The 26,145-nt window shown below is 34.8% G+C and overlaps 1 long non-coding RNA gene across 3 annotated transcripts in view; it reads right to left on the bottom strand.

Moving 5' to 3' along the window:
* LOC107974626 (uncharacterized) overlaps nucleotides 1–26,145 on the bottom strand; it is a 291,544-nt gene that overhangs the window by 24,441 nt on the left and 240,958 nt on the right. Inside the window, exon 5 of one of the 3 annotated variants that reach the window (XR_008547904.2) lies at nucleotides 1,153–1,956. The exons of the other annotated variants lie outside the window; for them this stretch is intronic. This is a non-coding gene — a long non-coding RNA (uncharacterized LOC107974626). Of the gene's footprint in view, nucleotides 1–1,152; nucleotides 1,957–26,145 lie in introns of those variants that run through there. 3 annotated transcript variants of the gene reach the window in all.

Genomic DNA, 26,145 nt, shown 5'->3' with positions numbered 1-26,145 from the left:
TTGTAAGATGGGAACAAGGACTTCAGGTCATTGTTTTAAAAGGGTTCCAGTAGAGGGTATCTCCTTATGCCGGAACATCCTGTTTACAGAAAAAAAAAAAAAAAAAAAAAAAAAACCCTAAACCTGTCTTTTCTAGGATCTATGTGTTTCCTTAAAGTCTTAGTTTGATTATGTCACATTTAGCATAAGTGACTCCATTTTGGTTTGTTCTGGTCTTTTGGGGCCTACTGCATGAGCTCAATCCAAAACAATGGCCTCCAATAATTGTCTTTAAAAAATATCCCCCATTTAGTCAAATTCTCCTTAGGTAAGAGTGTGACCAACACTTATGGCCTTAGTGCCACTCTCAGTTACCATCATTTTGGGTTTCCAGTCTCAGAATGTCATTTACAGGTTATGGTGCCCTCATGGTCACACATTTTTTCACTCTTGTCATTACAGTTGAAGAGAGACCACTTGATACTCTAGAGATGGCTGCATGCAAACTTGTAAAGCTTTTCAGAGACCACAGTGCACCAGGGAGACTACTATTATGACTATCAGGAGGATAATACCAAGAGTTTGGAGTATGCTTCTTACCCAGGGTCTCCATAAATCAAACAAACTAAAATCAATAGATCAAAGAATGAGCTAGATAAAGAGTCTACTTGCTTTAACTAAGCAGTCTCTTCGTTAATCCCCTACTATTTAATCTCTGTAATACCCAATGTGATATATTTCTCCATGGGCAACAAGTGCCAGCAACTGCACGGTTACTTCTCTGTTTAGCCAGGAAGTAATCTAGAGAAATTCTATTATTCAGCATCATTTTCATGAGATAATTTAAAGTCTGTTGTGTAATCATAGCTCTTACAGGAGAATCTGCTATGGAGCCTATGGTGAGGAATGAATTTCTAATCATTGCATCCTTTACTAACTATGGAAAAAAGGACCTAACAAATGATGCCCTTCTAGAAGAATGACGACCTTCTGGCAATGTTCTTTTAACCCACGCTGTAGGTTGAGAGGAGTTCTTTCTGACTGATTATGGAGCAATGTACATACCATTAAAACTTCTCACCTACATTGGGCCTTCATCTTCCATCTATCAAGGCATAAGTTTATTGTATTAGTCCGTTCTTGTATAGCTATAAAGAAGTACCTGAGACTGGGTACTTTATAAAAAAAAAGTGGTTTAATTGACTCACAGTTCTGCAGGTTGTACAGGAAGCATGGCTGGAGAGGCCTCAGGAAATTTACAATCATGGCAGAAGTTGAAGGAAAAGCAGTCACATCTTCACTTGTCAGAGCAGGAGAAAGAGTGAACGGGAAGGTTCCACACACTTTTAAACAACCAGACCTCATGAGAACTCTATCACAAGACGGTACTAAAGGGATCATGTTAAACCATTAGAAACCACAACCATGATCCAATCACCTCCCACCAGTCCTCACAAACACTGGGGATTACAATTCAACATGAGTTTTGGGTGGGGACACAGAGCCAAACCGTATCTGTTATCCATGTATAAGTCTGGCTGCAGCATCCTTCACAAATAAAAGTATACCCCATGAGTGCACACAACAGATTCCATTTTTACTTCTATTGTTTATAGAGGCATAGCAAGGGGAAAAATTCAAAGATAAGAGTCTCATGGTACTAGAGAAGTCTTGATCTGTGATCTTGGGAAAAAGCTTCTGTGATCTTGGGAAAAAGGATGCCATCTTCTGGGCAGAAAATCTTCCCTGGTTAGCTTTACCTTAAGGGTTCCCAAGGATGTCCAGTTTTGAGAGTGTGGAGGGATGCTTCTGAGTTGTAAGACTATGAATCCAAGGTTCAAGGTCCTGAAGGTTTGCTGCAATGTGGATGGCAGGAGCAGTCTTTCTCTGGTGTTCTCAGACAGTTCAATCTTTGGGTTATGGATTATGAAGGGGTTGATTGTCCTCAGTCAGTGAACCATGAAAAGCTTTCTGTAACTGGTGAAAATACACAGTGGCATAATAAGCTACTGTTATAACATCAGCTCTCTTGAATGGAAAGTCTTTTATAGAACCAGAAAACATGTGTTGAAAATGACAACTGAATGATATCCCTCTATAAATGTTTAAGTGGCCTATCATGTTGTGGAATGTACCTGAAGCTTTGTGTTCCCAGGAATATTGGTTTGACAAACCAAACATTGGTCATACACTATTTTAGCAGTTTATAAGCTACCACAGCAATATATATTTAATTTGGGTCATTTTTATCATTGTCATGATGAGTCATGGAATGCAGGACTCAGGAAGGATAAGGCAGCCGTCCTGGTTCTCCATGCTTGACATTGGACTTATGTCCTTTTGAATACCAGTTGTTTCCCCAATTTAGGTGCATAGCACTGACAACTGATGGCTTATCATAGATAATTTAACTTAGACCACGGAGTTCATTCAAATTGTATATCTAAACAATTTCAGTATTGGCTGTTTTAGCATGAAAAGTGGCAAAGTATCTTCTTGGTATTTAATTAGTTTCTGTTCTACTTGGGTTAGCAGATTGGCAAATCAGTCAGTCTTTTCACTGAAGTTCCAGGAATTCAGCCAGATATGGTGGCTCACACCTTTAATCCCAGCCCTTTGGGAAGCTGAGGCAGGCAGATCACTTGAGGCCAGGAGTTTGAGACCAGCCTGGCCAACATGGTGAAACCCCATTTCTACTAAAATATACAAAAATCAGCCAGGTGTGGTGACACACACCTGTAATCCCAAATACTCAGCCGGCTAAGGCACGAGAATTTCCTGAACCCAGGAGGCAGAGGTTGCAGTGAACCGAGATCGTGCCACTGCACTCCAGTCTAGGCAACATGTGTCAATAACATAAACTTCTGACATTTAATTGTATTTATTATTCTACATGCCTTTTTTTCATTAAAATTAAATTCATTACCAGTTCCTCTGGCTACATGACTGCACATCTTTGAAAATTGTTCTCTTCCATATTGTTCTCCATAATACTTGGGGTGAAAATTTTACATACATTTGTACAATACTGGATTATATTAAACTAACAACTTGAAATTTCCATGAATATACACTCTAGGAATATACAAGTTTCATGGAAATACAGTTTTGCTTACTTTATATTCTCAATATCCTGCACAAAATGCATGACATCTAGTAATTCTCAATAAATAATTATTAAAATAATGAACAACTATTGCTAATGCAGTACTTTGGCCTGTTCTCATTACTGAAATATTTTGCTCTACACGATTCTCCACTTACAAAGATCATATTCAACTTCTAATGCTAGCTCAAATAACACTCTCTCCATTAGTCTTGGCCTAGTCTCTTAGCTAGAATTTACCTCTTTTGCTCTTGGACATGAACAGTATATTTATTTTTAATATTTTTAAATTTTAGATAATTGTAGATTTATATATATTGTAAGAAATATGACAGAAAAAGTCTGTGAATCATTGTATGGTAATATTTTGTATACCTATAGCACAGTATTACAACTTGAAAATTGATGTCAATGAAATCCATCAATCCTATTCAGATCTTACCACATTTACATGCACTTTTATTTATTTATCTATTTTTGAAACAGGGTCTCACTCTGCCGCCCAGGCTGGAGTTCAGTGGTGCAATCATGGCTCACTGCAGCCTCAACCTCCTGGGTTCAAGCAATCCTCCCACCTCAGCCTCTCCACTAGCTGGGACCAAAGGCACACACCATCATGTCCAGCTAATTTTTTGTAGAGACCAGTTTCACCATTGCTCTGGCTGGTCTCTAACTCCTGGGCTCAAGTGATCCTCCTGCCTCAGCCTCCCAAATTGCTAGGATTATAGGTATGTGCCACTGCGCCTGGCTGCACTCATTTGTGTTTGTGTGTGCATTTGGTTCTTTGTAATATTATCACATTTGTAGATTTCTATGATTATTACCATAATAAAGATACAGAACAGTTCCATCCTAAGTACTCCGTGTGCTACTATTTTTTGCCATAGCCATATCTTTTCCCCCTTAACTCCTTAATCCCCAGCAACCACTAATCTATTCTGCATTTTATGTCATTTAAAAATGTATTATAAATGAAATCACATGCTACGTAACCATTTGAGATTGACTTTTTTTAAAATTCAGTGTAATACTCTTGAGATCCATCCAAGTTATTGGGTGTAGCAATAGTGGCTCCTTTTTATTGCTCAATAGTATTCCATGGCATGAATGTGTCTGTTTATTCACATATGGGAGGACGTTTGGGTTGTTTCCCATTTGAGGCTATTATGAATAAAGCTGTTCTGAACATTAATGATTAGGCTTTTGTGTGAACATAAGTTTTTATTTCTTTGAGACAAACGCCATAAAAACATTTTAATATTGAGGAACTATTAAAAGATTAAATGTTGGCAGAAATGGAAACTTGGAGTCTCTATGAAACTGAGTTTCCATAAAAGATAAGTATTGTATTGTTAGGTAATGTATAGAACTTGTTTAATAACTACAACATAATGAACATTTGATTCGGTCAACTTTGGTTCTATCTAGAGAGACAATATTGTGATCATGGGTATTTGACGCACACACACACAATCAAAAAATGCAATCGATCTACTAATTATTTGCAATGCATTACAAAGAACATACTGTTTGATGTTTTTATTGAACAATTGAATTATCTATTAGTTCCAGACAACCAGAGAGTTAACTATTGATCTTGATGTTTTTTTAAGTTGCTTGTCAGTCAAGGCTACATCCTTTATGCAACATTTTTTTCTCCAGAATGTGCTTCAATTTTCTAAATGAGACACAGTCTTTGCTTTCTAATTCACTGAAAAGAAAGAGCCCACTCAATATATGTCCTCTTATCTCAGGATACTTCTGTTATTGTTCTCATTTTTTATTACTTCTTAACCAGCATAAAAGAATGTGTGTATGCAAACACGTTCCAATTGTGGAAGGTAATACACACCTTAGATTCCATACCTTTATAATTCTTTACTCTCCTTCTTCATTTAGTTTCTCCTTTTCTGCCTTCAAATATACAAAACCTCATTCTGCAAAATTATTTTATTTAGTACTCTTGAAGTTTTTTTTCCTTTTAATTATCAAACTTTTCATATGTGTGGTTCATAACCTCAGGTTTCACTTTCTTTCAAGCTAATCCTTTATTAACTCTCTGAAATGCATTTTTCATTCTTACCACTCAGCTAAAATTCAAATTTTGACAACAGTAGTCTTTTTATTCCATAATAGTAATAATAATAATAATAATAATAACAGTCTCTCTATTGTCATGCTTTCTGACACTACTGTCAAAGTTGGTTACCGATTTCATCTAAAAATTTTCTCCTGTCAGGGGTATCTAGAATAGTTTCTTGTTTTACTTGAAATAAATATTCAAGTTAGATGGTTTCTTCTCCATCCTGTGAGGGTTTCCATGTTGCTCCTTTTTTTGAAGCATGAATCAGCTAGACTAATTAAGATGCCACCGAAAGAAAGATTTAGGATTGTGTTCTCTGACCATGGAGCGGACGCCTTAACAGGAACCAAGTGTCAAAAGGGATGGTAAGGCCAGATGCATTAACATGCATCACATTTCAGTGAATTTCTGGCATATACCCTGAATGAAAGAGAGCACCCATACACAGCACCACGTGAGCCTTTTATTTTATTAATTTATTTTTGCTGCTAGGGTGAACCCTGACTTCATTTCTATTCCTCTTACTGCCAAATAAATATCACTCACAACCTCAAAAAATGTTTTACAGAAGTAATAAGAATATTGCATCAAAAAATAAAGAATTTATGAACAGGTTTTTTATGCTCCATCTCTCCAGAAAGAGAAAAGTCAACTGCATATATAGTAAACATTTTTAAACTTTTGTTTATAATTGGCATATAATTGTACATATTTATGGGTAGAGTGTGATGTTTCAATACATGTATACATTGTATACAATTCAAACCAAGGTATTTAGCATACTCATAGTCTCATGCATTTGTCATTTATTTGTGGTGAGAACATTCAAAGACCTCTCTTATAGCTATTTTGAAATATACAATACGATATTGTTAACCATAGTCATCCTACTGTGAAATAGAACACTGGAACTTATACTTCCTATCCAGCTGTAATTTAGTACCCATTGAGCAGTCTTGAAAATCTTTCAAAACACTTCATTCTGAAGATTCGATGCAGGTTTATCTTGATCTACAATTTCCTATTTAAATACAGATTGAAAAGGAATGTTTGTTACCTACACTTCTGAATCACAGTACCTTACTTTTCAATGGCATCCTTGACGTAGCTTAAGAAACTAAATTCAGATGCCAAGACCATACTCTCCACATGTGTGTGAGCATGCACACACACACACACACACACAGATATGTTGAAATGTTTACTAGGAAACCAAAAAAATAAATAACGCTTTTTGCTCCCATAGAAGGATGTAGAGTCATTTCCATGATTTTGAAAACTCAAGCCATCAAAATGAGATATCCTGAACAAAAGGAGAAAAACACAACCTTGGCAATATATGATGTTCACTTTCATTTAATAGAGTTAATATAAATCTTTGCAGCTGTATTCCTAAAAAAATGAAATTAAAACTATCAAACTTTTGATATCCCTCATGTGACAGTGACCCCTTTTGGCCTTGCAGTTCTCTCCTACTCTTACCTTACTTTTACATATCCTTGAACATAATAAGCCTCCCACCACTAATGTTATAAAGTAGTAATTGTTCCTAATTGGTAGGGAGGCGACAGACCATTCTGGTAATGTTGTGAAACTATAAGAAAGGAGGAGTGAGAACATTCACGGGCCCAGCAGTAATTATCCACTAATTTGGCCTGTTTGTGTGGGGACAGCTCATTATAGCCCTTAAGAAACCTCAGAATAAAGAGGGAAAGTAGGTAGGAGGCAAGGTTAAATAATTAGTGTTCGGCAGATTTTTTTTTAAGATTCAAAGAATAGGATTAAGGGTGGGAAATGTGACCAGAGTAACAATTAAGAAATGGTAGAATATTCTGAACTAAGTGGGTTTTATGTTTTTGTGGGAGTAGGGGTATATAAGAATCCTATATTATGGCATAAAAAATGATGTGTCACTTTTATTACACTTTTTCAATTATAGCCCTGATCATCCCCTTACATTTTATAGTGCCAATCTCATCTTAACAGGAGATTTATTCTCATGAGTCTTAAAAGATTTTCACAGTTTTCATAAAATAATGTATAAAGTTTTTATATCATCTTATCTTTAACATTTGTAGATTTGTTTTGGGAGTTGGAAACACATACTTGTATGCACACACATGAGGAGGAGCATAATACAGACTTTGCAAATAAATAATTATTCAACTGTAACTCTGTTAGCAAACTTGAACTCCTAGATTTCTCACCTATTTATATCTGATACCTCTATTTTAAAAGTATGTATGCTTACTCTTGCTTTTATATGAATATGTACATATATACATTCACAGACATATACATACACATGTTTGGTAAATAATTTGTATAGAGTCTTTCAAAGATTTTCTAACAGCATCATTTTTAACAGTCTTTTCTAATAAGTAATATTTATCTAACCAATTTAGGTGATTGCAATTAGTGTTTTTATCCACTTAATACAAAGTGAAATGCACTGGTTGAAAAATTTTAAATCAAATGAGCTCTGTAATTTGAGTTACCCAGAAAACACCTATGTATGTCTTAAATATTTACTCATTAAAGGACTTTGGGAAAAGTTTCAGAATATTATAGTCCCCATTCCTTTGCTGAAAGGTGGCAATATTCGTAATTGCAATATATAAATAGAAGCATTGGATGGGTCCAACAGATTTAGGCTAAAATATGATATTAATATTGCAAAGGTCATACCTTTTATCCATATATACATTAGATAATTTTTCTCTCATAATTCAAAATAAACTTCTCTAAACCAAGAGATGGGTTAGAAAAGTATTCTTCTCTTCATAAGGGGAGTCATGTGGTATCAATATATGCATGAATAAATTAATAAAAATTTATTACCAACATTTGAAAAACAATTTCAAAAAAGTCACAAGCCCTATCTGCTCTTGATGAAGCATTGTCTTTATTTATGCATAAAGTTACTGCAGCATAAGAATGATTACATTAATTTTTCTCATTTTCCTTATCTTTGAAACACTAGTATGTTTCAATGAATGGCATGTTATTGTGTGTTTTTCTGTGGGTTTTTTTGTTTGTTTTATTAATTTTTCAAATTTTCTGCAGACACAAGGGTGACTTATGAATGGCATGTTTTTGGCTACTTAGCAACTCCTGAAGCTCATGACACATAAAACTGAATAAAAAAGAATTTGCTTCTACACTGCTTTTCAAATATTTATTTGTGTTTCATTAGACTAGTAGTTTTCAAATTATTCTTCTCAAAATTACTTAGGAGACTACAAACAATTTTATGTCATTTCCTCAATTTGCACTTCTACTCACCTTCAATGTTCTCCATACAAAAGCAACATCAAAAATGCCAAATTGTTTTTCTCCCTAGCTTATTAAAGAATTAAGGGGCCGGACACAGTGGCTCATGCCTGTAATGCCAGCACTTTGGGAGGCTGAGGCCAGAGGACCACTTGAAGCCAAGAGTTTGAGACCAGCCTGGGCAACAAAGCAAGACCCTGTCTCTCCAAAATTAAAAGAAAAAAAAAAAAGGTTAAGAAAGTGGAATAGCCAGGTATTACATTTACTACCTGCCTAAGAATAAGTTACTGCTATAGAAATTCAATTGCTATGGATCTATCAGATTATAAATGCTCCATCTGCAATCTGAGAAACAACATTTTGGGGAATAAAGATTTAAATGTCTTCTCAGGTCCGTTTGTTTGATAAAAATATTCCCTCTAAAAATAAATGACCACACAGATTTATTATTGTTTTATCTGATCTATTAGAATTATCACTAACATTTTACTGCCAACGTATAATAGATGATTACTTTGGCACAGATACTAATGCTAAATATGTTATGTGCTTCCTTATATTTTCCAACCTCCCTTGCAGTTAGCCTGTGACCATGTGTGTAGTTCCTGCCAATGTGCTGAAAGTGCAAGTTTTACATGACACTGCCAGAGAAGTTAAGAGAAAATGTGAGTGGTTCACCTTTTATCATCACATACTTTCAGGATCCTGGAAAAATCCATGAAGATTTGATAGCATCACAGCATAGAGCACCCTAGCTTCCAGAGTCATGTATTGCAGACAGCCTGGAGGGTATACAAACACACACTGCACTTTACATGTTGAGAAATAAATCTTTGTTGTCTTAAGACTTTTGATTATGTATTTGTAACCACTCTAAAGCCTGGCCTCAAATGAGTACTACAGGCCCTAAAGTTTTGATGTAACAAGACATTATAATTCACAACTAACTTACATTATCTCCAACTGACATCTTAAGCTCCTAAATTTGGAAATGCTTCAGGAAATTAAAAAGAGAAGTAGGCTTGGTGTGGTGGCTTATGCCTGTAATCCCAGCACTCTGGGAGGCTAAGGCAGATGGATCACCTGCGGTCGGGAGTTCAAGACCAGCCTAACCTACACGGAGAAACCCAATCTCTACTAAAAATACAAAAAATTAGCCAGGCATGGTGGCGCATGCCTGTAATCCCAGCTACTCAGGAGGCTGAGGTAGGAGAATCACTTGAACCCGGGAGGCAGAGGTTGCGGTGAGCCAAGATCGCACCATTGTACTCCAGCCTGGGCAACAAGAGTGAAACTCTGTCTCAGAGACAAAACAAAAACAAAAACAAAAACAAAAAGAGAAGTAATTTTTTTCAATTAACAAAACTTTCTTTAATTCAAAAGTTTAAGTATTAGGAATATTGAAGAAACAGACACTCCAATTAGTACAACTAAAAGTCCAGATAAAAGATATTGAAAGATACCTGAAAACTACAGAGGCAACCAATACTTGAGAGTCCATTAATTCAAAGACAAAGGAATTACAATATAAGAAACTGACCTTTTAAGAGAATCTTTTCCCCTGCAGTATTTGCTAATCTTTTTGGTGATGGATAAGAAACAGATAATCTATTCAGGTGACTAAAACTAAAACGCAGAAAAATTAGTGTATATTTGGGAATCTCAAGAAGCTAGAAAGACAATATTGTAGTTCACAGCTGCTTAGGCAATCAGGATTTGCAGATATAAGAAAGTAGAAGAGCCAAAGATCTTGGAGAGAAAAAGACATATTATCTTCAAAACAGCTGCAGTAAGACTAACAGCCAGCTCAATTCTAATAGAAATAATGGAGGCTAGAAGACAAAGGAATGCCATCTTTAAAGTGCTGAGAGAAAATAGCTGCCAACGTACAATTCTATACCTAGTGAAACTGTCATTTAAACATGAAATCAAGGTAAAGACTTCGCCAGACAAACAAAAATTTAGAAAATTTGTCACCAGAACTCCCACCCACCCACCCACCACCACCACACACACACATACACAAAAATAAGCTTAGTGAAGATCTGTAAGCATAAGAGAAATAGTGCTGGAAAGAAGCATGGAAATACACAAAAAAATGAAAAGCAATGTATAAAGTTAGTAAATGAGTAAATATGCATAGAAATTGACTATACAAAATAATACTTTTAATAATATATTGGGTCCAAATTATGTGAAGAATTAAAATTCATATAACAAGAACACAAACACTGAAATTAGAATTAATATATTCTAATTTTGTTATATTTTTTGATACATAGTATAAGTTCTAATGTAAAATGGACATTAATGTAATTAATGTTTTTGTTATTTTTCTGTTATAAATTTTGTTATATTTTTTGATACACAGTATAAGTTCCAATGTAAAATGGACAATAATGTATAATTGATGCATTTTAATCCATAGTGAAATAATTTAACATGCTAAAGGGAAAGAAAATAAAAAATTATAAAACAAGAAAAGAGACTATAAATAGATGGATAAATGTAAAATAAATAGTGAGTTCAAGATATAAAACCAAATATGTCAATAATTACACTAAATGTAAACAGGTTAAATATTCAAATTAAAACACAAAAACTTCAGACTCAATTAAAATAGAAAGTCTAATTATACAATGTTCCAAGAGATCTATAACAAATATAAGAATGAGGAAACATTGAAATAAAAGTACAGAGAAAAAATGAATCACAAATCAAAATAAAACTCTTGCTGATGTGTTAATGTCAGAAAAAAATAGACTTAAAAAGTATTGCCAGATATAAAGATGATAATTTCATAATGACTAGAAGGTCAGTTTGCCCAGCAAATATAACCATTGTAAATGTATATGTAGTTAAAAACATAGCTAAAAATTATATAATGCTAAAAATGTCAGAACTAAAAGGAATAATAGACAAGTTCATAATCTAGGTGAAATACTTCCATATTGCTTTCAATATTGATAAAACCAGGCAAAAAAAGTCAATAAGAAAAAAGATCTGAGCAACAGAATTAACCAGTCTTAGGTAACTGATATTTGTAAAATAATGCAGCCAACCACAACAGAACATGTATTTTACAATTGCACATCAAAATTTTCCCAAAATCCAATATATGCCAGAATATAAAGAAAATCTAATGAAAATTCTAGCAAATTCATTAAGATATACTGCCTTATTTCAGCAAAATTAAGGTTAATAATAAATGGCAAAAATTAGAATATTCCCAAATATTTGGAAATACACTTTATTTAATGGTCATATGGTTAAAGAATATATTATGAGGAAAATTAAAAATACTCTGAGCTTAATTATAATGAATATGAAATAATAAATTTGTAAGATAAAGCTAAAGGTTGGCCTACAGAGAATTCTGTAACCAATAAAAGTATATAATAGAAACTTTTTTTAAAAAAGGTTGAAATTCAGTGATGTATACATTTCATATACATTATATAATATCATAAAGTTAGGAAAAGAACAGCAAAATAAGCAAAAAGATAAATAAGAAGAGAAAATAAGAGAAAAAATGAAGTTATAGATAACAAATATATATTGCCTGACGGTGATTTTCGAAAAGAATAGTAAAATGATAACCCATAATTATTCAAGGGAGATGAAAAAGCACAATTTACTAATACCAGAAATGAAAGGGGGTAAAATAATTATAGATTCTACAATAACTAAAAGCCACTAAGATAATATTTTGAAAAATGTTCTGCCAATGCTCTTGGAAAATTAAATAAAACATACAAATTCCTCAAAAATCAATCTAAGAAAAGTGACACAAGAAGTGAAAAATCTGAATAGAGGAAATTGAATTCAGTTAAAATATTCCCACAAATGGACCTAAGAAAGACAAAATGTCCCTCAACAGAAAAATAGATAAATAAATTATGACATATGTCAATAAAAATAGAAGAATTATCATTATGCTCAACATGAATAGATCTCAAAAGAATAATGTTGATTGAAAACAACACAAGCACATTTTGTGTAATTTCATTTATATATATAGTTCAAAAACAGAAAACTAATCTATAGTCTTAAAATCAATAAAAGTGTTTATCTTTATGGGAGGTAGTAAGGTGAACGGGGCAAGAAAGGGCTTGGTGGGATGCTCACAATGTTTTATTTCTTGATCTGTGTATCCATTACACTGCTGTACTGACATTATGAAAATTAATCAATGCTGTTAATTTATAGCTTGTGCATTTTTCTGTATAAATCAGTGGTTCTCTTCTAGCCCCCACCCCTTCCACAGGATCTTTTATAATCTCTGGAGACATTTTTGGTTGTCACAAGTTGTTGGATGTGCTATTAGCATGTAGTGAGCAGAGCCTAGGAATGCTAAGCATACCACAAAGCAAAAGACAACCTTCCTCAAGAGCAGGTTCTCAACAGCCTCTCAGCTGGGATCTGCTTAAGCCCACTAAACTCCCAGGGGGAGGGGCGACCAGCACCACAGCTCGGGCCATCTGCTGTCTAAGCTGTTTAAGCTCCTTGCGGGAGGGGCAGCAGCCAGCAGTGGGACTAGCAACTACCCAACACACTAAGCTACTTGGGTGGGGGAAGGGCGGCATCCATCTCTATAGCTCTAGGCTGCACTTTTCCCCTGGTGGAGCCAGGGAGGCTGGACGGCTTGGTCCCAAGACTTGTCCCCCACCACCCAACACACTTGCTGTGGCAGTCTGCTGTCAGAGTGCCTCTTCAGGCCTGACCCTGACCCATCCTTCCTCATTGGGTGGGTCTTTCTTGCAGGATCTCCAACTCCAGCCAGAGGCTCAGGGACAGAATCTGGATCTCCCTGGGCCTAAGCCCCTAGGGGAGGGGTGGCCACAGTCTCTGCAGACCAGCAGACTTAACCTTTCCTCCTGGTAGTTCTGAGGAATCCAGGCAGCCCAGACAAGTGGGTTTCCCCCCAGTGAGGCATATCCCCTTCACCAAAGTACAAAGTGCTTTGTTAAATCGGTTCTGTTCCTCGTGCCACTCAACTGGGTAAGACCCTCCAACAGGGGTTGTCAGACACTCTATACAGGAGCGATTTTACTGGCATCAGTTTGGTGCCCCTCGAGGTCAGAGGTCTTAGAAGAAGGAGCAGGCACCCATCTTTGTGGTTCTCCAGCTTCCTTGAGTGACATCTCCAGTTGCAGGAGCTAATAGATGAATAGGGCCTGAAGTGAACCCCTAGCAAACTTCAGCAGCCCTACAGAAGAGGGACCTGACTATTCAAAGTAAAAAACACAAGCAGAAAGCAACAACAACAGCATCAATGACAACAACAAAAAGCCCCCACAGAAACCCCATCTGAGAGTCAGCATCCTCAAAGAACAAAACCAGATAAACTCAAGAAGATGAGAAAGAATCAACAAAAAAACTCCTGAAAATCCAAAAGGCCAGAGTGCTTCTTCTTTTTCAAATGATCGCAACATCTCTACATTAAGGGTACAGAACTGGATGGAGGATCAGATGAACAAATTGACAGAAATAGGCTCAGAAGATGGGTAATAAAAACTACGCTAAGCTAAAGGAACATGTTCTAGCCCAATGCAAAGAAGATAAGAACCCTGATAAAAGGTTAGAGGAATTGCTAACTAGAATAACCAGTTTAGAGAAAAACATAAGCAATGTGATGGAGCTGAAAAACACAGCATGAGAACTTCATAAAGCATACACAACTATCAATAGCCAATTCGATGAAGCAGAAGAATGTATATCAGAGTTTCAACACCACCTTGCTGAAATAAGGCATGCAGACAAGACTAGAGAAAAAAGAATGAAAAAAAATGAACAAAGCCTCCAAGAAATATGGGAATTCATAAAAAGACTGAACATATGATTGACTGGAGTACCAGAAAAAGATGGGGAGAATGGAAACAAGCTGGAAAACACACTTCAAAACATTATCCAGGAGAACTTCCCCAACCTAGCAAGACAGGCCAACATGTAAATTCAGGAAATACACAGAACACCATTAAGCTATTCCATGAAAAGATCAACCCCAAGACACATAGTCATCATATTCTCCAAGGTCAAAATGAAGGAAAAACTGTTAAGGGCAGCCAGAAAGAAAGGCCATGTCACCTACAAAGGGAAGCCCATCAAACTAACAGTGGACTTCTCAGCAGAAACTCTACAAGTGAGAAGAGAGTGGGGACCAATATTCAACAACCTTAAAGAAAAGAATTTTCAACCCAGAATTTCATATCCAGCCAATCTAAGCTTCATAAGTGATGGAGAAATAAAATCTTTTCCAGACAAGCAAATGCTGAGGGATTTTGTTACCACCAGGCCTGCCCTATGAGGGCTCCTGAAAGAAGCACTAAGTATGGAAAGGAAAAGCCAGTACCAGCCACTGTAAAAACACACCAAAATATAAAGACCAATGATACGATGAAGAAATTGCATCAACTAGGGTGCAAAGTAACCAAATAGCAGCATGATGACAGGATCAATTCACATATAACAATACTAACCTTAAATGCAAATGGGCTAAATGCCCCAATTAAAAGACTCAGACTGGCAAATTGGATGAAGAGTCAAGACCCATCAGTGTGCTGTATTCAGGAGAGCCATCTCACTTGCAAAGACACACACAGGCTCAAAATAAAGGGATGGAGGAAAATTTACCAAGCAAATGGAAAGCAAAAAAAAGCAGAAGTTGCAATCTTAGTCTCTGACAAAATAGACTTTAAACCAACAAAGGTCAAAAAAGACAAAGAAGTACATTACATACTGGTAAACAGAACAATTCAATAAGAAGAGATAACTAATCTAAATATATATACATCCAACACAGGAGCACCCAGATTCAGAAAACGAGTTCTTAGAGACTGACAAAGAGACTTAGTCTCCCACGCAATAATAGTGGGAGACTTTAACACCCCACTGCCAGTATTAGGTCAATGAGATAGAAAATTAACAAGAACATTCACGACTTGAACTCAGCTCTGGATCAAGTGGACCTAGTAGAGATCTACAGAGCTCTCTACCCCAAATCAACAGAATATAAATTCTTCCCAGTGCCACGTGGCACATATTATATAATCAACCTCATAATTGAAAGTAAAAGACTCCTCAGCAAATGCAATCAAGAACAGAAATCATAACAAACAGTATCTCAAACCACAGTGAAATCAATTTGTAACTCAGGATTAAGAAACTCACTCAAAACCACACAATTTCATGGAAAATGAACAATCTGATACTGAATGACTCCTGGGTAAATAATGAAAGTAAGGCAGACATCAAGAAGTTATTTGAAACCAATGAGAACAAAGAGACAATGTACTAGAATCTCTGGGACAGAGCTAAAGCAGTGTTAAGAGGGAAATTTATAGCACTAAATGCCCACATCTGAAAGCTAGAAAGATCTCAACACCCTAACATCACAATTAAAAGATAAACAGAGGCAAGAGGAAACTAATCCAAAATCCAACAGAAGACAGGAAATAACTAAGATCAGAGAAGAATTGAAGAGATAGAGACACAAAAAAACCCTCCAAAAAATCAATGAATCCAGAAGGTGCTTTTTTTAAAAAAAAAATAACAAAATAGACCGCTAGCCAGAATAATAAAGAAGAAAAGAGAAGAATCAAATAGACACAATAAAAAATGATAAAGGGGATATCCCCACTGACCCCACAGAAACACAAACTACTGTTAGAAAATACTATAAACACCTCTATGCAAATAAACTAGAAAATCTAGAAGAAATTGATAAATTCCTGGACACATACACCCTCCCAAGACTAAACCAGGAAGAAGTCAAATCCCTGAATAGACCAATAACAAGTTCTGAAATTGAGGCAGTAATTAATAGCTTACCAACCAAAATAAGCTCAGGACCAGACAGATTTACAGACAAATTCTACCAGAAATACAAAGAGGAGTTGGTACCATTCCTTCTGAAACTATTCCAAACAATTGCAAAGAAGGGACTCCTCCCTAACTCATTTTATGAAGTCAGCATCATCTTGATACCAAAACCAGGAGGAGACACAACAAAAAAACGTCAGGCCAATATCCCTGATGAACATTGATGTGAACATCCTCAATAAAATACTAGCAAACCAAATCAAGCAGCACATCAAAAACCTTATCCACCTGGATTAAGTCAGCTTCATCCCTGGGATGCAAGACTGGTTCAACATATGCAAATCAACAAATGTAACCCATCACATAAACAGAATCAATGACAAAAACCACATGATTATCTCAATAGATGCAGAAAAGGCCTTTGATAAAATTTAATATCCCTTCATGTTAACAACTCTCAATAAACTAGATATTGATGGAACATATCTCAAAATAATAAGAGCTATTTATGACAAACCCACAGGCAATATTATATTGAATGGGCAAAACTTGGAAGCATTCCCTTTGAAAACCGGCATAAGACAAGGATGCCCTATCTCACCATTCCTATTCAACATGGTATTGAAGTTCTGGCCAGGGCAATCAGGCAAGAAAAAAGAAATACAGGATATTCAAATAGGAAGAGAGGAAGTCAAATTGTGTCTGTTTGCAGACAAGATGACTCTATATTTAGAAAACCCCATCATCTCAGCCCCAAAACTCCTTAAACTGATAAGCAACTTCAGCAAAGTATCAGTATACAAAAATCAATGTGCAAAAATCACAAACATTCCTTTAAACCAACAATAGACAAGCAGAGAGCCAAATCATGAATGAACTCCCATTCACAATCACTACAAAGAGAATAAAATACCTAGGAATACAGCTAACAGCTAACAAGGGATGTGAAGGACCTCTTCAAGAAGAACTATAAACCACTGCTCAAGGAAATAAGAGAAGATACAAACAAATGGGAATACATTCCATTATCATGAATAGGAAGAATCAATATCATAAAAATGGCCATACCGCCAAAGTAATTTATAGATTCAATGCTATTCCCATCAAAGAACCATTGACCTTCTTCACAGAATTAGAAAAAAACTATTTTGAATTTCATATGGAATCAAAGAAGACCTGTATACCCAAGACATTCCTAAGCAAAAAGAACAAAGTTAGAGGCATCATACTACCTGACTTCAAACTATACTACTAGGCTACAGTAACCAAACAGTATGGTACTGGTACCTAAACAGACAGCCCAATGGAGCAGAAATAACACCACACATCTACAACCATCTGATCTTCAACAAACCTGACGAAAAACAAGCAATGGGGAAAGGATCTCCTATTCAGTAAATGGTGCTGGGAAAACTGTTTAACCATATGTGGAAAACTGAAACTGGACCCCTTCCTTACACCTTATACAAAAAATAACTCAGCATGAATTAAAGATTTAAATCTAAAACCTAAAACCATGAAAACCCTAGAAGAAAACCTAGGCAATACCATTCAGGACATAGACATGGGCAAAAACTTCACGACTAAAACACCAAAAGCAATTGCAACAAAAGCCAAAATTGACAAATGGGATCTAACTAAACTAAAGAGCTTCTGCAAAGCAAGAGAAACTATCATCAGAGTGAACAGGTAACCTACAGAATGGGAGAAAATTTTTGCAACCTACCCATCTGACAAGTGTCTAACACCCAGATTTACAAGGAACTTAAGCAAATTTAAAAGAAAAAAACAAACAACCCCATCAAAAAGTGGGCAAAGGATATTAACAGACACTTCTCAAAAGAAGACATTTATGCAGCCAATAAACATATGAAAAAGAGCTCAACATCACTGATCATCAGAAAAATGCAAATCAAAACCACAATGAAATACTGTCTCACACCAGTCAGAATGGTGATTATTAAAAAGTCAGGAAACAATAGATGCTGGTGAGTCTGTGGAGAAATAGGAACACTTTTACACTGTTGGTGGGAATGTAAATTAGTTCAACCATTGTGGAAGACAGTGTGGCAATTCCTCCAGGATCTAGAACCAGAAATACCATTTGACCCAGTAATCTCATTCCTGGGTATATACCCAAAAGAATATTAATCATTCTTCTATAAAGACACATATACACCTATGCTTATTGCAGCACTATTTACAATAGCAAAGACATGGAACCAACCCAAATGCCCATCAATGATAGGCTGTATAAAGAAAATGTGGTTCATATATGCCATGGAATACTATGTAGCCATAAAAAGGAATGAGATAATGTCATTTGCAGAGACATGGATGAAGCTGGAAGCCATCATCCTCAGCAAACTAACACAGAAACAGAAAACCAAACACTGCATGTTCTCACTCATAAGTAGGAAAGTAGGAGTTGAACAATGAGAACACATGGACACAGAGAGGAGAACAATACATACCAGGGCCTGTTGGCGGGTGGGGGATGAGGGGAGGGAACTTAGAGGACAGGTCAATAGGTGCAGCAAACCACTATGGCAGATGTATACCTATGTAACAAACCTGCACGTTCTGCACATGTATCCCTTTTTTTAGAAGAAAACTTAAAAAAGGAAATGTAGTCTCATTTATCTATGAATATTATTTAAAAACTGTGGATAGAACCCTCAATAAATCACTTTAACCTAAACTACCCAAATTTTAAAGTCAAATGTTTGGACTAAATCAGTACTATGGTAAGCAGAATTCTAAAAATGTTCCTCCCCAAAGACTTCAAAGTCTTTGTACAGTTAAATACCTATCTACGTATTACTGCAAAGGGATTTGGCAGATGCAATTAAAGTTAATACTTATCTGACCATTGAATATGCAGTTTATTCTGGATCACTCACAAGGAGCCAGTGTAATTGCATGAGCACTTAAATATAGAAAAATAAGACAGAAGGGTCAGTCAGTGAGCTGTGGTGGAAGAGAAAAGCGGAGAGATGAGATGGAAGAAGAGGTTAAAAAGATTTAAAATATGGAGTCTAGCCACAATTGCTGGTTTTGAACATGGAAGATATAGTTAGGAGTCAAGGAATGTGGGCTGCCTCTAAAAGCTGAGAACAATATCTAGTCAACAGCATCCAAAGTAATGGAAATTTGAGTCTTACAATCTTATGGAACTGAACCCTGCCAATAAATGTAATGACCTTGGAAGCAGATTCCCCTCAAAAACCTTCAAATAAGAGCGTAGGCCACTTAAACCTTGATTTGTCTTTTGCCACCAATTAATCCACACTGTATCTCATAACCTACAGAAACCATGTGATAACAAGTGGGTATTGGTTTTGGTTCCTATTTGCGGAAATTTTTTATAGCTGCAATTGAAAACTAATACAAGTACTTTCATATTTTTTCTGATCATGTGCTGACTGTTGAACAAGTACTTCCATACTTTACTTAAGCCATGAAAGCATTTCTTCAAAAGAAAACTTGAGTTGTAATTCAATCAAAGTAAACAAACAGAGAGTGTTGCACTAAATTTGTTTCTTCCTTGTATGTGATATCTGAGGCACCTCTGGAAAACTGCAACCATTAAATTGGAGTTTATTAGATTATCTTCCAGATCTAGTAGTCAATACTGCCTTAAAATGTTCAAGAAGAATCTAGTTTCTGTGTGATCCAAAGATCATAACATTTTACAATCCTTTTTAGGAAAATGAATACAAAATTATAATTACAAAATTAGATGTTGTGTTAGTTTGGTCTCACACTGCTATAAAGTTACTAACCGAGACTGAATAATTTATAAATAAAAGAGATTTAACTGACTCACAGTTGTGCATGGCTGGGGAGGCTTCAGGAAGCTCACAATCATGGCAGAAGGTGAAGGAGAATCAAGTCCCTTCTTCACAGGTGTCAAAGGAGGGAGAGAGGGTGCGCAAGAGAAATTGCCACTTCTAAACTGTCAAATCTTGTAAGAACTCTCTCATTATCATGAGAACAGCATGAGGAAAACAGCCGCCATGATCTAGTCACCTTCCACCAGGTCCCTCCCTCAACACATGGGGATTACAATTCAAGATGAGCTTTGGGTGGGGACACAGGGCCAAACCATATCAGGTGTAAAAGAAAATATTAATTTAAAGTGAAAATCACAAAAGTCAAAAAGCTGAAAAATATCCCTACAACAAAATATTCCGATAAATAACGTAGTTATTTTTATTAAATAATTTCTGAATCTACCTCTGTAATGCGTTTTAAAAATTGTTAAGATGTAAGCTCTTTGTTTCTTCACATAAATAGAATTTTATAATATTTACTATAGAGAGATGGGAAGATACTACTTTCCTTAGAATGTCTGATAGATTGTTTATTATTATTAATATCATAGAAAATTATAATTCAGTTAACATTATTGGTATCATTATATGACTTTTTAGGATTCCTGTCACAGTACAGAAAAACTTTATCAACTGCTTCTTGTATATGAGTCTTTTGTATACAATTTAAAAGATTTTTCTAGAGACTAGAGTCTCCCATGCATATAAAACATTTTTTCTGTCTTCTATTACCCACATAATTTTGGTACTGAGTGCCTAGAACATGTTTATATCATCATATAATGGAACTCTGGTCTCTATGTCTTTGGGTCATGAAATTGGAAAAACTAGCAATAATTTAACCATACACAGAAATAACTGAAAACTACTTAAACATGCCCATTAAACAAAAAAAGAATGTATCCAACTCAACTTTTCCCTAGCAAGACACCCGAAATGCCCATACTGTAATGTCAACTATGACAGAGGGAAGGTCAGAGTGAAAGGAGACAGCAGTCTTAATTGATTGCAGTTAAATTGTCTGCTTTTCTAAATATTACAGAAGTACATGACCAAAGGACTATATTATGGAATTCCTCCCATAGCCTTGGAATGGTCAATGCAAATTAAGATCCCTGAAGCTTAAATGAGGAGTATTTGCTCCTTACTACATTAGAATGCAATCATTCTTCTTTCAAAGATTTATGGTCAGTTCATATTTTTGATGAGCTGTCATTCTAGTGCGGGGATAAATGAGAACTAAACCATCCTTCTGACTAGTATTGGTAAAATAGCTATTTGAGATTATTAGCACAGTCTGAGAACATACTACCTTAATTTAGTGCTCTTTCTAAATGAGCTAATTGATCAACAATAGTATATTTTAGTGCTGGGAGAAATTACTTGGATATTTCTCAAAATTACATCTTTTGTTGAGGGCATGAGATTCTGAGTAGAAAAAAAAATCGAACTGCCTTTTTTTTTTTACAGATCTATAATATCATTTCCTCTTACTAACATCATAAGTTATAATGAATCCAAGTTTTAGTAAACTTTTACATAATATTTTCCTTATTCTTAAACTAAGTGCTATGTCCATTTGTTTAAATGAAAAATAACAAACAGGTCCACCATTCCATATTAAGTATATAAAGTCAGAATTTTAGAAGACTTTTTCTTAGGAATTCTAGAAACTATTTTAGATTCGACAATAATATGGTCAAATGGAGCAGAGCAGATTGTGTAACTTTTACACTCCAACTTCATTTTTCATTAAAAAAAAATGCTCCTGCAAATGTCAGCTTGAGAACAGAAGATATAACAAAAGACACTCATGGGATTGAGAATATGGTGCCTGAAGCCCTGTGAATCTAGCAAATATTCCCTTGGGACGATTCACATCTATATCTGTGACAAGTGGGTTTTGTGTTTTTTTTTTTATTTTGTTAGTTGGTTGGTTTGTTTTTCAAATTTAGGCAAATATAAAAGAACTTGTACAATTTTTCTCAAGTCTTCCTGCTAAAAATGTATTTCACACCCCAGGAATGCGATGTTCCTTTCTGTATAACTCCTATGTGTTTTAAAAGATTGTGGATATAATCCATCAGAAAAAAATAAAAGAGAGAGAGAGAGAGAGAAAAGAAGGAAAGAAAGACAGAAAAGAAAAAAGAAAACAAAGAGAAAGAGAGAAAGACAAAGAGAGAAAGAGAGAGAAAGAGAGAGGAAGGAAGGGAGGAATGGAGGGAGGAAGGGAGGAAGGGAGGGAGGAAGGAAGGAAGGAAGGAAGGAAAAAAAGACTCTTTCACCTTTAACTAATTGATTAAACTGAGATAGTCTTGATTGAATGTGATAGGAAAAAAATGTACGTGTGTATGTATGTGTGAATATATATAAATATATATACATTTATATATATCTCTCTCTTATCCCAAATTTAGAGGAGAATTTCCTCCAAAAAAATGATTAAACAAACATAAAGAATAGCGTGAGACAGTATTTTGAAAACAGAAGCACTTGAGAAATATTTTCCATTTTTAAAATAGGATAACTATTTGCCAAATGTTTAAGTTGGGTGACTGCTACAATATTTAAATTTTTGTATGAAATTAGCAGTCTTTTGGCAAAAAAAATTACACAAGACAACTGCCAGATTAAAATACATACACTCAATCTGTCCTTTAACTCACCACTCATCCCCTCCTCCTCTGTTTTTCCCTTTTTCTTTCTTATTCCTTTAATCAGGGAAAAGAAGTGCCTTTTTTGTAATCAGAAATGGAAATAAATCCTGAATATGTGAAGACTGAGCAAAATGATTAAGCACAGACCATTCTGAGTTTATTAAAAGCATTCTGCTGTAATATTTTTAATCCAGAGAATATATTTCTTGTTGATAGAGAATCCAAAATAGCTGAGTAAGAATATATGTTCAAGTATCATCTTTTAATTGTTCACATTTGAATTGTTCATTTGCTAATATCTCAGTTATAACATCAGTTATAAGAGCATTGGAAGAAATAATTTATATTTATTAAATCTAGTCCTTTATAAAAGCAATTCTAGGAGGGTATGAACAATTTGACCTTTCCCATCTCAGTATATTTTCCTGAAAAATAGGGTACCCATTCTTAAATGTACATACATAGAGCTATACACATATGAACATACCACATGCACACAGATTCACATACACACATATGTATTTAAATAAATTACAAATTAGTATCATACATACATTAGATGTTGTAAACTGCTTTTAAGTAGTGTATCCTGATGATTTTATCATGTCAGTGAATATTCTTTTGGATTGTTTTCAATGTTAATTTATTTTCAATTATGTAGATATGCCGTAATTTATTTAATTCATTTCTTCATAGTTATACTTTGATTGTTTGTAATGATTCCCTATTACGGAAATACAATGAACATATATATTACACTTTCCAGATTCTTTTCTTATGTGATTATTTACAAAGATTTTATTAGATAGAATGAAATAACATCCTAAATAACATCTATGAGAGTAACCAACTTCCCAACACATTCACAAATATTGGATATCACAATTATATTTTTAATCTATCAATTAGTTTAAAAATTATTTCAATAATGTTTTAATCTCTTTTTATTAAAAACTGGTGAGATTGACAGTGGTTTATTACATATACTTATTCTTCTTTTGGTTCATGTACTTTGCTCATTTTTCAGTTGGTACTCTCATCCTCATTAACTTTAAAGAACTATTTTGATGTAGATTTTACAGTTTTATTTATTCTGTTCTGTCAGTATGATGTCACATAACTTTCTTCAGGTCTGGAAACATTTCTGGCTTCATCATTTTCAGTATTCTTATTAATCTTGGACTATTCACTTTTCTTTAAATGTTATTGATGTAATTGGGCTTTTAATCTGCCTTCCATATCCTAACATACTTTTGATATTTTCTGTGGCCTTTTCTACGAAGTTAGAGTTCTTCCTTCCTATTTTTATAATGTTTTTGTGAAATTTATAGTTATTTGTTTACTTTGTCTCAAAATTTTCAAATTTTATTTTAATAATCTTGCTTAATAATATCCTATTCTCATTTAGGGGGCCTAGATTCTGCTTTATCTTGTAGAGAATTCTAAATATACTTTTTTTTAAGTTATTTTCAGATTGCTCAATTATTACTATTTTTTAGGTAGTCTGGTTGACTAGTGTTGATCATCCTGGTGATTCTAAATTACTCCCAAATTTTCAAACAAATAAACAATGGTTCAAAGAAGTTTAATAATTTGTTAAATGTCACACAGTGAATACATGGATAAGTTAAGAAAGGTGCAGATGGTTAAATTGCCTCAATTGTGTGATGATTTAATGAGATAATGCATAAAAAGTTTCTGACACATAGTGCATGTCCATAATTGTTGGATGGTGGCCTCTACATCCTACCATTCCTCTCAATCACAAACATCATTTTGCTTTACTGTAAAATGATGACTATGTTAATATGCAATTAATTACATAACTTCATTTTATCTCTGAAACCTCATAGGTCTTTTCTCATACATGTTACAGACTACACAGCTACAAATGATGTTTTCTAGGAAATAGGGGATTATTCAAGTTAATAAGAATATTCTAAGTGAACAGTTAGAACAATCTTCCTGCAATCCTTGCCTACTATTATCATTGAAGACATATACTATGCCTCTATCTCAGTCCCTTGAATGGATGTTCATAAACTAAAACTTCCCCTGCAAAAAATTTTACTCTCTTCCAGATTTCTAAAATTGCAACAAATCATTTTTAGATGTGATTTTAATGAGGCATTGTTATAGAATAACATTTTTTAAAAAGAACTTTCTGTCATCCATATCCATAGAATTATTAGAGTTGCTTCTGCTGCAAAAAAACATAGCTGGATCTAGTTTAAATTTAATTGCAATTTGCGGGTTTGATAATAGCCTTATCAGAACAATACTAAAAGCTAGATCAACGTCATGTGAATTTTGCCATGTTTCAATATTTATTTTGAGTATCATATTGAATATATTCATTTTTTTCTACAAAGACCACTCGAAACTTCACATAGTGATCATTTTCCAACTTTCGCATCTTTTGAGACTGCTGTAGCCCAACTGGAATGAGAGGGGGATCTGTAAAAGGAACTCTGCTCACATACCAGTTAGACAGCTGTCACCTGAGGTCTTTTTAGGGAGTCAGTGATATTGAAGAACTAACAAAGGCATGACTAACAGAAGTCATTTTCCCTGTTTGTACCTTCTTCTTAAAGTAAATGCTTTAAAAACCACATATAATTATTGTTGTACTTTTTGCTGTTAGGCTCTAGAGAGTTGTTTGAGAAAGTATAAGATCCTGTGTAAACAAATATTGGTCCACTTACTTGTTTATCAGTTGGAGCACTGATGCTGTTTTCTCATTTCATGTCTATAAATCATCATGAACAAAATAGTTTTGTGCTGTTGGCTATTTATTAAAGCTAAAAGATCAAGTTATTGATTGTGTGTATCTTATTTTACTTAGTTTGAAATCTACATGAACTTGAGAAAGTGGTAATATGATGAGCAGAGGTGAGTGTGAGGACCGATGGTGCATGAAGGAGTCTTATATGGAAAGATTAGAAGTTTCATTTGTATGTGGCAAATTTATGAACCATGCAAAGAAATTCTGAGGAGTCACTGGTAAATGTAATATCGATATACTCAGGCTTTTCGGTGTGAGGAACTCTTTACACGCTTAATAACGTGACATAGTTCTTGAAGAAATGTCTGCCAAATGCTCAAATTTGAATAATCATAGTTTTCTGTCATCCATTCATTTAGGCATAAAAATGTGTTCCACAAAAAAAGTATCTACTACTATTGCTCACACCTCAATTAAACAAAGGTTTTTCTTTGAGACATCTATTGTATTTTGGTATGCGGCAAAGTGTTTTACATGGTTCCCGTTTTTTCAAACAGCATATTAAAAAGTCTATACTCAAGGTTTGAGATGTAGCAAAATTAATATGGTTTAATTGCATCATCAGGGACATCCTTAAAGGAAATGAATTCTTATTTTTCTGTGAA

This window comes from Pan troglodytes, chromosome 4 (genome assembly GCF_028858775.2).
Source record: "Pan troglodytes isolate AG18354 chromosome 4, NHGRI_mPanTro3-v2.0_pri, whole genome shotgun sequence".
Taxonomy (NCBI): Eukaryota; Metazoa; Chordata; class Mammalia; order Primates; family Hominidae; genus Pan; species Pan troglodytes.
This window is presented reverse-complemented; position numbering and strand designations above follow the sequence as displayed.